General features: G+C 44.6%; 1 protein-coding gene and 1 pseudogene across 2 annotated transcripts in view; one reads left to right on the forward strand and one right to left on the reverse strand.

The window, feature by feature from the left end:
• The window catches only part of egl (Egl_like_exo domain-containing protein), a 286622-nt gene that overhangs the window by 129360 nt on the left and 141247 nt on the right, over positions 1-16015 (reverse strand). The gene's annotated exons all lie outside the window — the stretch shown is intronic.
• LOC142557866 (uncharacterized) lies at positions 11656-12741 on the forward strand (annotated as a pseudogene).

Below are 16015 nucleotides of genomic sequence, written 5' to 3' on the forward strand. Positions count from 1 at the left end.
GTGTCTTATAGATAGTGTAGGTGGTGTAAACGGTGTCGAAATCTCAACGCGTATTTCTGTCTCCAAAATTAGTCCGCCGCATGCAACCAGCACAACAATGGCCTCAAGATCTGCGCAAAGAATTCTAGTGAGAGCTGCCACTCAGACGTGGATTTGGACACCACTTATTATTACAATGAACCAAAGGATTTTGTTTTTCCGATTTACTCATGACGTTATTCATATTTACTGAGACACATTCTGAGCTAACTTTAGTTTGCGCCTCGCTGTACCCAAGGCATTCTTCGATAAGTCGTGCAAAATATTTCCAGCTCCAACCTCGAGGATCAACTTCAGCTGTTCACGACTGCGCGCCCAAGAGGTGACCCGAGCTCAAGGCATTAAAATAGGGATGCCTTTCCTAAGCTTGACTCATAAAATGAGCATGTTATTTTTCTCCCACTCTCTCTCTTTCTTTTCCAATTTACTCGAAAACAGCTCGATGCTGAGTTAGCAAATGCTGCTGGGAGGCACACTGGGCTCTGGAGAAAACTAGAAACCATCTTGCATTTTTCTCATGCGAAGAAGCGGCAGTTGGGACTGCCATTCACTTTTGAGCGGAAATGAACAGAATGACCTGCTGGCCCATAACAGATGAATTCAAATTTATAGTATTGATTGCTACCTGGATTACAGCGCTGGCAATAATCCGGCAATAATCCAGGTGGTATTAGTATCGAAAAGAGTTGAAATGCACAATATCTAAACAGGGATTCGCAGGTAAGATTTGTGCAATATGAATATGTGTATGTAAGTTTCTGTGAATGCAGGCATGAATGCGTGTTACCTCTGACGGGGGCTGTGTACCTTACTTTCAGTGCAACTTGAAAAAATCTATTTCTATAGGTCACACACGGCTAAATTAGGTACAAAGTAAATCCCTTTGTGTAATAAATCCAAGCACTATACATCAGAATAGGAAGTCATTACAGCACCACCTTTACAAACTGGCAAGAAGTCTGCCCATCCACCACTGTGATGTGTGCAAAAGTGGTAGCACATGGACATAACAGTACCACAAGCACCTATTATGTATACTGAACACAATTTTTTTTCTCATCACAGCTGGAAAACACGCATGGGCAAAGTACAATGTAATGACTAGTATTATGAACAAAGAGGAACTACAATGATGATAAAGTATGTACATATAAAAAGTAAGCCATAATTGCAATTACTCATACGTGCAAAGTTTAAAGGGACAAAAATTGTCACAGGAGTATGGTATGAAAACTGACGAGTTATCACGTTGATGTTGCCGAGGCGATCACTGACTGACCTTTGGTGAACAATTACCTTGCCATCTTCACTGTGGATGAACACTGTTTTTCTAATACTTACAGAGCCTATCATTGTAATAATATGCAACGTTCAAGAAGTACAATGAAACTATCACAATTTTCACATAATACACAGGTGCCTGACTAAAACAAAGAACGAAAAAAAAAACATTGCGTAGAGTCCCAGTTGATACTTCGCAATCTGGGGATTTACACTAATGGATTAAATATGCAATCTAGCCCCATTTGAGTTAATTTGCACTGCCACTTATACCATATAGAACTGCAGAGCTGAAATGCAACAGAAACTTCAACTAGCTGAAAATCATTGCAGCAGTCCCCACTCTCTGCCAGACCAAACTTAATGTGAAGGAGAGCCTGCAGTGTCTCATACCACATGAGGTCTATCAAATCATTCTTTCTCAACGAAACCTGGCTGAACACTCGTTAGACGGCTGCGTTTGAAAAAGGCAGCAAAAGTAGGGGAAACTTAAGCTCAGACAGCAGGGGGGACATAGGATTTCTGACACTGTTTTTTGTGTTCCGGATGCTTGGTGATGCTTGGTGATACTAGAGAAGAATATTTCTTGATCAACAGTTGAGAATACTGCCCTTTGCTAAGCATGTACATAAAGACACAAACCGTCGCATTTCTCATTTAAAGCCACTAGTGGGTTTTTTCGTAAAGCTACTGAGTAAAAAAAAAAAGCACTAGAACGCACACTTGAGCTACTATCCCTTGTTTCCCGCCGGATCATCTCTCGTCTCTGCTTGCTTCACACTTTTTATTACCATCCACACTACAGGCATTCCCTATTAAGTCCACCCTTACATACATCCTCTCGTTTAACCCAGTCGTCCCATAGCACACATTATCATCCAATCATCTGCCATGAACACTTCATTCCTTCCTGACGCAATAACCCATCGGAACAGTCTCCCAGAAGATATTGTCTCATGCACTGACTGTAAATCGGGCCGCGAAATGTTAAATAACCACATTGCTTAATTTCCTATCCTGCCCGCCCTTACACTAACACGATGTTTCCCTTTTTTCACAATTGTTCCTGGCTTGTTTTTGTTTATTGTTGTTTCTTCACTGCTCTGTACATTTGTTCGAACGTTGTCACAAGAACTAAAGCCCTCCCTTATGTAATGCCTCCAGGCCTTTAAGGTGAAAATAAATGAAATAAATAAGACAGTGATTTGTGGGAAAACCAAGCAATAGGCTTTGAGGAACCCTTGATAAAAATTTAGAGGACCATGGGCAAAAATGACTCGCCACGACATGCGCGTGAATACTTGAGCTGTTGTGTAAGTCCACATAATAGTTTGCTGTATAGCAGCCGGCACGGAACACGTACCTATCAGTGTCAGCCCCACTGAACCAGCAGCACATGGCGCCAAAACAAAACAAAAAATTTTTTTTTAAACGAAGATAGCTTAGCGCTGGAATGACGTATAAACATGGCAGCCATGATTTTATGCCATCCTCCCAGTGCAACCTTCGAGATTGCCTCCATACCTTCGTAGCAGCAATGAGCTTTGGGTGGGTTTTCATGAACCGGCGTCCCCAAATTTTATCAGGGCTAACATGTCCTCGGGACTCAGGACAAAAATAGCGCGTATATAGCCAACTCGGAATTTTCGACGCCAACTCGTATAAAAAGTAGCCCAATTTATAAATTTATAAGTAGCCCAATCTGGCAGCCCTGCAGCACTGGCAGCGTTGTCAGTGCATTTGGCACAGTCCATTCATGTTCAGAGCAGTGGAAGAGCAACGGGGGACATGCATGCAACAGCAGTCAGGGTGACAGGCGATCGTGCAGCGGCTCACATTTGACTTCTTTCTTTTCAAGGATTTTGCATTCCATTACCTTTCGGCACAGACACCCAGCAGTGAGACTTCGCTATAACCAATAATGGGGCGCGGAGACATTGTAGTAAGCATGGAAAACATACAAAAGTTGACGGTGCAGCAGCTCTTCATTGTTATAACTGATATATTGTTAAAACCGGTATCGTTATGAGTGGGTTCAACTGTACGTACAAGTGAGATGGGTGCTTTGTCAACCATTCATGGGTTTTCATCAGAAATTTTCTTATGGAGTACATTTCAAGTTATCTTTCCCCAAAGATTATCAGAATACATTCTCCTTGTCCTTTGATGATGAGAGAAGTCGTGCCTGTGGGAAGAAAGCTGAAGAAAGTATTCAAACAACTCTGCAGAATGCATCATCGGCTTATGTGTTCGAGCTTTCCGCGATGCATCTAGAATTAAATGGAACTAAAGAAAGGCTGAAGACTATTATCATATTCTATCCTAAAAAAACTTGCTTTCATCACCCACGAAGTTTTAGGGAGACTTGCAGGCTAAACGCCAGACCATTCATACCCTTGCCGATATGCGCAAGGTCACGTCTAGGTGCCTTGCACCCATTGTGCTTTGCAAGGTATGACAGTCTGCATCTACAAGAGATGCGCGACAGCACGTGCTCGCAGGGATCATTTATAGACACCTTGGCCGATGCCCCTTCATACTTTGTTATTGACAGTGCTTCAAAATGCTTCAATATCTACAAACGTACCATATTTACTCGAATGTAAAGCAACTGCAATTGTAATGTGAGGGTCAACTTTGCAGTCACATGAAATAAAATAAATAATGAGGTGAATGTAATGAGAGATGAATGGAAAAAAACAAAAATGGTACCTTTATTGAATCACAATTCGGAAACAAGTTTGCTTCACTTGCTGTCATCTGAAGAGGAGACAGAGCTCTCCTTGGGCAGTACCGTATTTACTTGCATAATGATCGCACACACGTAATGATCACACCCCTAAATTTTGTCGTCAAAATTTGATTTTTTTTTTAATTTCCCGTGTAATGATCGCACCCCGAACTTGCCACAGTGATATTTCGTGTGCCAAGTCTAGCTAATAATGTTCACGATCACCATCTGTCGAATGCTATGTGAATGACTCTTCAAGACAAACCAAGCAGTCTGCATGCACCAAACATCCTTAAGCAGATGCCCCATTTCATTCCTTTCATCACTTTACACACTTTCATGACAAAAAAAAAGCTACAACCAAACTTGCCTTTATTATGTGTAGGTTTTATAATGGTTGTGGTCAACACAAACAACAAAAAAGGTGCCTTTCGATTCTTGTCGTCTGCACTCGCGGGCACGCAACAAATCACAAGCAGCAACGATAGCAGCCACGTTTACACTGATACGTTAGAAGTGTACTCTATTCATAAGCCGACGTTTGTAACACAGCTAAGATATTCGCCCACCCTTAGCAGAAACATACCGTATTAGGATAGTAGTGAAGACAAATGCCGCAGTGTCCGCAGCATGCCCGCCATGTGTTCCTATGTGACTTGCAGCTAAGCGTGCCCATCTGTTTCTGTGCCCTCAAAGTGGACATGGCTATGTTATTGCCACAAACTTGCCAATATTATTCATTACTGATACGGAAGAAACTGTTTGAATGCACGTAATGTACTCACGAGAAGAAAAAAATTGCGTTCGGCGCGTTCGGCTTGCTCTGCTGGCCGCCTTTTTTTTTTTTTTTTTTTTTTGGTGTCCCACACTACATACAGCGGCAGCCGCCTATTTGTGGACCTGTTGTCAGCCGGTAGCAAATGCCAGATGAAAATGTTTTTTTCTTTTTGCGGGAGATTTAGCCCGTGTAATGATCGCACCCCTGAATTTGAGTCAATTTTTTTTTTTTTTACAAAAAAAGTGCGATAATTATGCGAGTAAATAGGGTATTTTCAGGTGATCACTTTCAGAGATGGTGCCACTTCTGCGAACTTTCACGTGACTAAGCCCCGAAGGTGTCCCCAACAAATGTTTCTGGTGCTGTGCCCAGCTTGCTACCAGTGCCAAGAGTCAGCCATGTACTTCAAGAGGTTTGGTGCTGGGACAAGCTGAGTCTCACAAAAGCGAAACTATCTTTGAAAGTGATTATCCAAGAATCAAGTCAGCTTCCGTGTCGTCGAGCTTGTTTGAGATTATGTACTTCTTAGATCCCACACCCATTTTATTCTGGCACAGTACCAGGCCACTATGAGGTCCACAGAGGCCTTCCAAATGGTCCTACATTTAAAAAGGGCCTCCAGCTGATACCGCCACACGCGAATCGTCGCCTAATTTATGCAGAGCGTTCTCAGCTGATTGGCCATCGAACTGCTTGCCTTTCGAAACAGGCATCGTACTCAACGCATTGTGTCATTAAAACATCACAAATGAACAAGTCCAAGTGTGAAAGGCCGCAGGGTACTGCAGCATCATAACAGAAACACCAGTGACAAGTACAGTGAAAATGGCGTCAGTTCGAACAAAACCAAATTTTGGTCGACTTGTCTACAGATAGGATTTAAATGTAAAGGTACAAATTGCCAACGTAACACTAAGAAACGTGGGATTTAGAATATTTGTATTAAAATGGCCTATTCTGCTGTTGATCAAATGTAACGTGAGGGTCACTTTCAGGCAACGAATATAATGAAAAAAATTTGCATTAAGATCTAGTAAATATGATAATTATTATACTTTTAGAGCTGCCACATCAGCACAAAAATTAAAGAAAAAGCATGTGACACAAATCTGCCTCACTGAGAGCTCATTATACCACGCCATAGCTGCACAGCCAGGTGTGCCAACACGAGGCAGCCCCAGCATGCGACAACAGAGAGGATCTGTTCACTGGGATCACGGTGTGTTTCCACACACATGAGCTGTACTGTGCTATCTGCACAAGTGTGAGCGTGCATCCGCAAGCGTACATGTGGCCTGGGATTAAAGCGGTAGTAGGCACATGACATCCTCACTCATGGCGAATTTCGCTATTTCTGCTCGACTTGGTGGCAAATTGGTTGGAGTCCCAATTATTGCATGGAGCACCATAAGGTAGTTGGACATGTCTGAAATATCGGTCTTCCTTGTACAGGCGCCCAAATCTTTAACTGGCGCGCGCGAGCGGCGACTTTTCCGTGCATCAGGGCCGTATGACGGGGCGCAGCTGCAAAGAGTCTGAGGCTAAGTGCATACGGACAAAGCGCGCTCAGCTGGGCCCATCGTCTGCTAAGCTGTTTTCAGCCTCGCCCCGTCATACGGCGCTGACGCACGGAAAAGTCGCCGCTCGCGCACGCCAGTTAAAGATTTGGGCGCCTGTACATTAAGTCTAAAGGCTAGTGGTGGTTCCATGGAGCTGTCTGAATAATCAAGCATGTCCCAATTACGTATTGGTGGGGCAGCAGCTGTAGATCCATGGTAGGTGGAGGAACGCTAGCAGAGGTGCCCAGATAGTGAGATTGCCGTAGGGCAGGGGCATAGCCGGGGGGGGGGGGGGGGGGGCTTATGGGGCTTCAGCCCCTCCCCTCCCCGAAATTTTTTCGTGCTGTCCATGCACCGCCAACCAAAGCAACCCCCGGCACCGGAAATCATTCTGGATTTTGTCTAGAATGTTTTTTTTTACTCTTGAAAAGACATTTCAGTGCGAAAATTGCGAACTCGGGCTGGATTTTGTGGCAGCGCCCATGCACCGGGAGTCACATAACGCAAGCAGCCCCATCCGAGCACAAAGTTTCAAGGGCGTTTTGATGTCGAACGGGCTCGCCGCAGCATCTCGCAGAGGCCGCGGAATCTACGGAGCGCGTGGATGTCAATTCCGAAACGTTATGGGTATAAAGTTCTCATAAACTTTTGATGCGAAAGCAGCATTGACATTTCCAAACGTGTGCTTTAGATGTACAGTTGCGGAACTTTGTGGGTTTAATGTTCCTATAAATATTTGACGCCAAAGGTGCAATGATTTTTCTGAAGTCTTTCATCGGAACATACGAGACAAGCCAAATCAACACACTCTCAGACAAGTTGACACTGCACGCAGCGAGGTCCCACGAGACGAAGCGTTGTGGTGGTTCATTCGCGCGCTCATGTCACATAAAAAAATACTAACTTTATTTTTCACCTGCGCCAAAGCATCCATGTCAAGACACTAAAGTCAGCCAAGGTAACAACGTTCTTATTTATTTTTTCTACTTTGACTTTTATTCGCGAGGACACATTAAGCCTCTTCAATTTTTTTTTTTTGTACTCGTTACTCACAGGCTGCCAGAGCCAGCCAGAGTGCATGAATTTTTCTCATGTTGCCCCGACCACTGCACGGTGCACTTCGGTGCACGTTCGGTTTTCTCTGGCCGAATGCATTTTCGCCTAGCAGAGTTTTGGAAGCTTTCTAGCTAGCAGACGAGAAAAAGAAACAATGGTCGCTCGCCGCCATCACTGTGGGGACTCGACGGATTGCGCCGCGTTCGCTTGAGCGCAACCTCTCCTGAAAGTCTTGTCTCGCCGGTTTAGGATACCGTGCAGTATGCGCATCGTTTTCGGTGGACCAACCGTCTCGCGTTTTCTTCGATATTCCTTTGGTAGCCACATTAGGCGCCCAAAGTAGGCATTCGATTTTGGCCAACACACTTTTCATTGCGTTTTTTCATTTCGGTGCCCCCGCCCCACAAAAAAAAAGAAGAGAAACACTGTTGCGGCACAGCGAATTGTCGCATGCTGAAAGTTCGATTTTGTTACTTCTTTTACGAAAAGTAATGGGCCATGGGACGCTTATTATATTATTTCGATAGAAATTATATGGACACTCAGGCGCATTCCTGTCGTCGCCGTTGCCCTCATGTTTCGTATAAAGTCCAAGGGCGATAACATCATGACCGTGCGCTGCATGCTGTATGTGCGAGTGAAAGCGTGGGGGGGGGGAGGGGATGGGTGAGTCAACGATGGTGGCTCAGTCTTGTATGCGCAAGGGAGAAACGCGGGGAGCAAGCGGGCCGCCTTCCGTCCAGCACGATACATCAAGGGGACGTGGATAGAATGGGGACGGGATCTAGGATTCTGTGAATCTGTGATTTCACAACATGTTTATTTGCCTTGTTTGACACATTATATACAGTGACTTTTTTCTTAGATACTTAGATTTATTGGATACTTTATTTCGTTGTGATAAAGACTTGCCCTTGCCCTTAAGCCATAATTACATACATAAGGCATAAGGCATAAGTATGCCTTAAGGCAAACTTATACATATATTTAAATATCTTGTTGCGAGGTTTTGTGTATATGTGCAGTGAACTTTGTTTCCAGTGACACTTATTTGCCCTTTATCAAGCTGTATCTTCGCGTCTGTATATTCTATTGTATCTTCACATTTCTAATGTACGAGGGCGAGTCAAATGAAGGTGAGCCTACCCACCCCGCGCAAAAATGGTTCGGTTTATTATCTGCGAGGCATGCGCGTAGCACACAGGCATTTCTCATTTACAGAAGTGACACGTAGGTGAGAGGATAAATGCTCTTTAATGCTCTCACACACTGGGTTGAACGTGGTTTCCCGACGTAATGGATGCTGCAGAAGTTGAGCAGCGTGGTACCGTTTGGTTTTTGACAGCTGAAGGTGTTTCCCAAAAAGAAATTAGTCGCCGTACGGCTGCCGTGTACCTTCAGCATCTCATTTCGTTGCCCAATGTGAAGCGCTGGAGTAAACGGTTCAAAGAAGGACGTGAAAGTTGCAAAGACAATCCGAGACCGGGCCAAAGCCATCGTGTAATCACTCCTAACAAAATTGCAAAGGTTGATGAGCTGATGAGATAAGAACGGACGAAGAGCATCGGCAGAGCGTGTGAACATCAGGGATCGGTTCACGCTATAATTCATGAACATCTCGATTATCGTCTCTTGTGTGCGCAATGGATACACAAGACTTTGAACCACCGCCAGAAGACAGAGAAGTTCGGTGCTGCCTTTACTCATCTGATCCTGTATCACAATGAGGCTGACGATTTCTTGTATGCAATTGTGATCGGGGACGAACCATCATGTCACTACTACGAGCCTGAAACACGACGGCAGAGCTTACAGTGGAACCATTCGAATTCACCACCACCAAAGAAAGCAAAGGCTGTCATTTCCGCCGGGAAGGTGCTGTTGACTTAATTTTTTCGATCGTCAGGAGCCATTACTGATAGAATTTGCTAAATCTAGAGAGACTATCAATTGTTTCCGATATTGCGAAACGCTGTACCGGCTGCATGTCATAATCAAGAACAAACTACGTGGAAAATTGACGAATAGGGTCATCTTGTTCCATGACAATACCCGTCCCCACGTCGCTGACGTGGTTAATACGAAACTGGCAAAGTTCAAGCGGAAACGCTGCAACATCCACCATACATCTCAGACCTGTCGCCTTGCGACTTCGACATTTTGGGGCAACCGAAAAAACAGCTCAAGGAAACCAGATTCATTTCGCATGATGACGTGAAAGAGTCAGTTCCAGACTTTTAGAAGCGGCAACCCAAGGAGCTTTACGAGACGGCAATCACGCAACTCGTTAGTCAATGGAACAAACGTCTAAATTCTCATGGAGGCTACTTTTAAATAAATTACCCCATTTCTCATATATTCGCATTGGCTCACTTTCATATGACTCTCCCTCGTATATTTTGCAGAACTCACGCTTTTTATACGTTCTCTCTGTTGCAACTATAATTTCGGTGGAATTACTCACGATACACGACCGCTTACAGCTGCTCCTGCGTAATACATTGGAACCAATGACTGCGTCATTGAGATTTTTCACTGTCCGTTGCAAATGTACAAGAATGTAAACAAGGAACTTGAAGGACAGTTTCATTAACATATTCGTCCTCAACTTGTTCATTTCATGGCCCCTACGTTTTTCATATCAGCAGCATGCACTGGATTGCTGATTCTGAACTGATATAGTTCTAAAGTTCGTGTGATATTTTCTTTAATTACTAAATAGACAAAAAACATGGAAGCATTGATATCAGTTATTTTGGGCACAATTTTTGGCACAGACGAGTATACTCTTTTATGAAAAAATACATATTTTACTTGTATTGACAGTGTGTAGCGTTCAAGAATTCGTTTGCAGCGTCTTTGGCAATGGCAATGCAGTTATTATTCATCTATTTGATCCCTAGACAAATTGTTTAAGAGGAAGCTCTAGCTCGGGCCCAACTCCGATGCGCCTATTCAAATACATGTAAAACGCAGAAATGCTTTTCTGAGATAACCCCTGGATCGCTTTAATGAAATGTGTTGCATTTGAGAGATGAAGTTAAATTATAGTGCCTGTTGGAAGCGCAATTTCAATTTAGGGCCTGAACTTTGTTTAAAATATTTTGAAAAATTCGGAAGTTCGGAAAAATAGAAGCACGAAGTTTACAAATTAATAGCTCTGCAGGAAGAATAGATATTGCGGTTCTGTAAACAGCATCCATTTGATCATTTCTTTTCTTATCCCTTAACGTTACACCCATCATTCTTCTTTCCATAGATCGTTCCGTCGTCCTCAATTTAAGTAGAACCCTTTTCGTAAGCCTCCAGGTTTCTGCCCCGTACATGAGTACTGGTAAGACACAGCTGTTATAAACTTTCCTCTTGAGGGATAATGGCAATCTGCTGTTCATGATCTGAGAATGCCTGCCAAACGCACCCCAGCCCATTCTTATTCTTCTGATTATTTCAGTCTCATGATCCGGATCCGCAGTCACTATCTGTTCTAAGTAAATGTATTCCCTTACCACTTCTAGCGCCTCACTACCTATCGTAAACTGCTGTTCTCTTCCGAGACTGTTAAACATTACTTTAGTTTTCTGCAGATTAATTTTTAGACCCACCCTTCGGCTTTGCCTCTCCAGGTCAGTGAGCATGCATTGCAGTTGGTCCCCTGAGTTACTAAGCAAGGCAATATCATCAGCGAATCGCAAGCTACTAAGGTATTCTCCATTAACTCTTATCCCCAATTCTTCCCAATCCAGGTCCCAATCCAGGTTCAGGTTCAGGTTCCCAATCCAGGTTCAGGTGTAACATATCAATTTTGCCTGCTGTAGATGTAATGTTATATGCAATTCACAGAATTGTGATATAATTTATCATTGCTGAGTTACCGAGTTTTAAACTTGATAGTATCGTTTTCTGAAAATTTGCAATTTTGCTCAATCTTTAATAAAGAAGTGACAACCTAAATGAAAAATCGAAACGAACAGCCACTAAAATTTGTTTTTCTTTTAAATGCAACCTCGTCAAATTTGGTGCCGTGGTTCCCAAGAAAAACGAATTCTCTTTCTACGTGTATTTAGGAGCACCCGTGCTAAAGTTGCCTCTTAAGGAGGAGGCCGAGCTGCAATGTGAGCCCCCCCCCCCGAACGAAATTTCTGGCTACGACACTGCCGTAGGGTTAACGTGGAGCTTTGTTTGGGTATTTTTATTAGGTGGTCGGGCGGGACATGGAGCAGCAGGCTGGGAAAGTCACAGGTGACAGCGAGCTAATGCACTGCAAAGGGTGTAAATGTTGGTGTTACTTCGACGAGTCGGACTTGACAAGCTTCGCCAGCGCTGAGAAGGCTAGCTTTGAGTGCAGGGTGTGCAAGGGATTAAAAGGGGCTGTGCGGCGGAGGGAAGGGGCAGCTAGGGTCGAGGAGCTCAAGGGGAGCTCAAGGTGAAGAGAGAGCAGAGGACTGAGCTTGAGACACAGGTCGGCGAGATGCTTGAGAGGGAGCGGGCTAAGGCCAACCTGCTAGAGCGAACAAAGGGACAGGCAGGAAGGGACACCTAGGGACCGTAGAACCGCATGCGGGATCTGGCAGCAGCACAGGGGCTCTGCAATGCTACAGTGATGAAGTTCAGCAGACTTCAGGTGGGGCGGGACAAGCGGCAGCAGGCCTGTTGCCATGTGACAGTGGCGGGCGGCGGATGGAGGGCCAGCTAGCACCAACTGGAGGACAACAATCGCAGGCTGGAAGCAAACAAGTTGAGCGAAGAAAGGTCCTGGTGGCGGGGAACTCCAATGTAACGAGGGTTGAGGAGGGCGTCCTTACAAGAGTGAAGGCTGACAGGCGGGTGAAGGTGGAGGCTCGGCCAGGGAAGTGCATGGTTGGCGAAATGGTCAAAGCTCAGGAGGTGGGATGGAACAACATGGGGGACGAAAACCTTGTCATTATTCATGCTGGTCTCAACTATGTGCTTAAGGGAAGGAGCCAGAACCTCAAGAGACAGTTAGAGAATTGGTTGTGAAAACTCAGAGAGGCCTCTACGAATGTGCATGTGACCATATGCACAATCCTAGAGGTCCAGGGGCAGTCTAGAGGGATGGAAAGGAGTGTGGCTGATGCTAACCATGTCATTAAGAGTTTGAGCCAACGACTTGGGTAAGGCGTAATGGAGGTAAACTGGGACGTGTACGAGCCTGGCTCCCACTGTTTTGCACAGGATGCATTCACTACAGTGGTGCCATGGACAGGAGGGTGGGTAGTAGGATAGGCCGCCAAGCAACGGTTTCGTGCGGACCCAGAGCTCTCAGGCCACCAGTGTAGACAAAGACAGATCCAGAGAGGCCCCAAGATTCAGGAAACATAGAGTCCGTAGAAGAAAAAATATACGTAAGCACCAGTGCCAAGGTAATTCAGCCATAGGGTATGTTAACATTCAAGATGGCAGGAATAGGCTGAAGCGGGAGGAGACACAGGAGAAGCTAAGACTGGAGAAGCTTATGGTATACGGGTTTGTGGAGACACATCTTAGGGACATGGAGCAACCACCCTGTAATTCTAACTATGCTTAGAAAAGAGGGCAAGAGAAAGGGTGCCGGAATTTGGGCATTCATTCATAAAAGTATGAACTGGCAAAGAGTCAAACATGAATGAAGGAGCACTTATGGCTAAAAGGGAAAGTGTCAGGGAGCAGACACTTCTTGGGTTTGTATACCCGTGGACAGGAACAAATGCCAAAGAGGAAAACAACAAAATGGTAGAGTGCATAGCAAGTGACATTAATCAGCTAGGAGGAGGCTGCGAGATAATTATGCTAGGAGATATGAATGCACACATAGAAGATATGGATGGGTACACAGACTCAACAGGCAAACGTATCAAGCTGAGTTTTAGAAGTGAAACGAAAGTAGGAAGGGGGCAAGATGAGCAACCAGGCGGGATTTTTACTCGGTAAAGCAATTGGAAATAGCCACAGAACAAATTGAAGAAGTTACTTCCGAGGATACTAAAACAGAAAACGCATACGCAAATTTAACAGGGCTATTTGAGCAAGAGTTTGCTTAGGTATGAGTCAGGCCCAAAGTAAAATGAGGACAGAAACCCAAGAGCTGGTGGGATGAGGAGGTTAAGAAGGCCATAGAGAAACGTCAGGAAACATCCAGAGAACACAGATATTCTAAGCAGAGGAGTGAACAAGAAACTAATGTAGACAGAAAATGGGATAACTTCTTAAACTGTAGAAGGGAAGCATCCCATTTGATCAATAAGAAGATTAGAAGAAAGGGCGCCCCAATGGTTGTCAGAAATAAACAAAAAGGATAGAAAAGCAGCTAAGAAATTTTGGAAACATCTCAATTCCTTGAGTAATAAGACTAGCCTAGAGCAGAAGTTTCTAGTCACAGCTCAACGTGTTCGGCTAGAAAGACATCAGGCAATGGAACATATAAGAACAATGATGAGAGAAAAACTTAAACAACAATGAAACATTGAATGTGCTCTATCAGACGAGGTTAGACAAGCTAGTGCAGTGGCTCCCCTTGAACAAGGCAAGTGGGAAAAGGCAGAGAAGAGGGTTCCTAGTAGCATGTCGACAGGACTTGATGGCATCCCCGTTATGTTAATGAAGGCATTGGGCCCAAAAGCTGAGCTAGCATTAAGAGAGGTAGTGAGCAAAACGATAATGAACAGTAAAGAGCCTGATGGGTGGAGACTAAGTAGGATGAACATGATATACAATTGAAAGCGGGACAAAGCCGACATAAACAACTACAGTCCCATAACAGTGACTTCAGTGGTTTACAAGGTGGTGATGCAAAGATGATGATGATGATGTGTGGTGCTTTATGGCGCAAGGGCCAGGTTTGACCAAAGAGTGCCATGACAGGTGGTAATGTTAACGATGTATTGTGGATGACATGCACAATGAACTCATCATGGTAGATGTGATATGGCTGTAAAAGGGCCTAAAAAACTTACGCTGTAAGTGGAGTGGAATATATAGGTGCTAAAATGATGATGGTGACTAGGATGTGATGTGGGCTATGGCAATTGGCTTTCGTTAAAAGATGATGCAATAAAACCATAACACTGATACCGGAGTTTCGTGATGCAAAGAGCAGACTGCAGGCATGGGTGGAGGGCAAGGAGGTGCTGGGGGAACTACAAAATGGTTTCCAGAAACAAAAGAGGTTAGAGAACAATCTGTTCTCATTAACACAATGTATCGAAATAGCAGAAAAGGAACCCAGGTCCCTATGTCTAGCATTTCTGGATATCAAGGGAGCCTATGACAATTTAATCCAAGAGGATTTGTGGGACATACTGGGCACACTAAATGTGGAAGCTGGAGTAACTAATGTTTTAAAAGGTGCCTATAAAAGTAGCAAGGTGCTTATAAAATGGAAAAAAAAAAGGTATCTGAGCACCCGCTATATATACAGCGGGGGCTTGGGCAGGGGTCACCTCTGTCACCTTTGTTGTTCATGTTGTATCTAGAAGGATTAGAAAAGAAATTAGAGAGGAGTAGACTTGGCTTCAACCTTTCTTTTTTCAAGCAACGAGAATGGTCATTACCAAGACTGTTGTATGCAGACGACATTGTACATATGACAGACAGCAAGGAAGATTTGCAGGCATTGATGAACATGTGCTGTAAAGAGGGAGATAGGTTAGGTTTAAAGTTTAGTAACGAAAAATTGACAGTCATGATTTTTAATGATAATCAGGGCGGTGAGCATAGGATACAGGAGGTTACGCTGGAGGTAGTGGATAAGTACAAATATATTGGCGTATGGACAAACAATGGGGCTGAGTATCTATTGGAACATGAAAAATATGTAACGACTAATGGTAGCGGGAATGCAGCGGGAATGCACCTCACACCTATTGTGGAATTACAATAGGTGTGAGGTGGTGAGAGGGATTTGGAAAGAGGGGATGGTCCCTAGTCTGACTTTTGGCAATGCACGCCTATCTGCCCTCTCTTTCTCATGCACATCCTTACGGAGGCCACGCTTCGTATCTTGGAGGTAGGCTCTCCGTGGCAAGTTTACTGTGCTGCACAATGCAACACGCACAAATTTCGGAGATCGCGAGCCATGTCAGTGCAATGTTCTTGGCTCAATCTGTATAGCGTGCACTGGTGCTTACAACTGCCCTATTATGGCCTGACCTTCTTGTGATTTCTTTATAAGCACTGCAAAAAGTTTCCTACCATGGACTCAGCTAGCTAACCATGCACTTGGTTAGAAAACTAGCTCTGGTTGACAATGGCCCGCCAATGTGGCACTGTGGACCAGAAACACGCGACGCAAAGTAAGGCACAGCCGTACACTCGCCCCAAGCAGCTCCCATGCAAAAAGGGCACCTCGCGAACTTGGGGGAGCCAATAGACATACAACCTTTCTCTGAAACGCAATTTTACTCTCTGAACGATACAGGGTACTGTACACCGCCAGGGTCATAAGACGTGGGGCTCGAGGCGAAGGGAAATGCCTGCAGTCAGTGAAGGGGGCCGAACAGGGGGTGCCGGCGATGCTGCGGGCATGCAGCCCGCTGCTTGCGAGACTGTCTCCTCAATGTCTTCGAGGCACCTCAG

Source organism: Dermacentor variabilis, chromosome 9 (assembly GCF_050947875.1).
Source record: "Dermacentor variabilis isolate Ectoservices chromosome 9, ASM5094787v1, whole genome shotgun sequence".
Lineage (NCBI taxonomy): Eukaryota > Metazoa > Arthropoda > Arachnida > Ixodida > Ixodidae > Dermacentor > Dermacentor variabilis.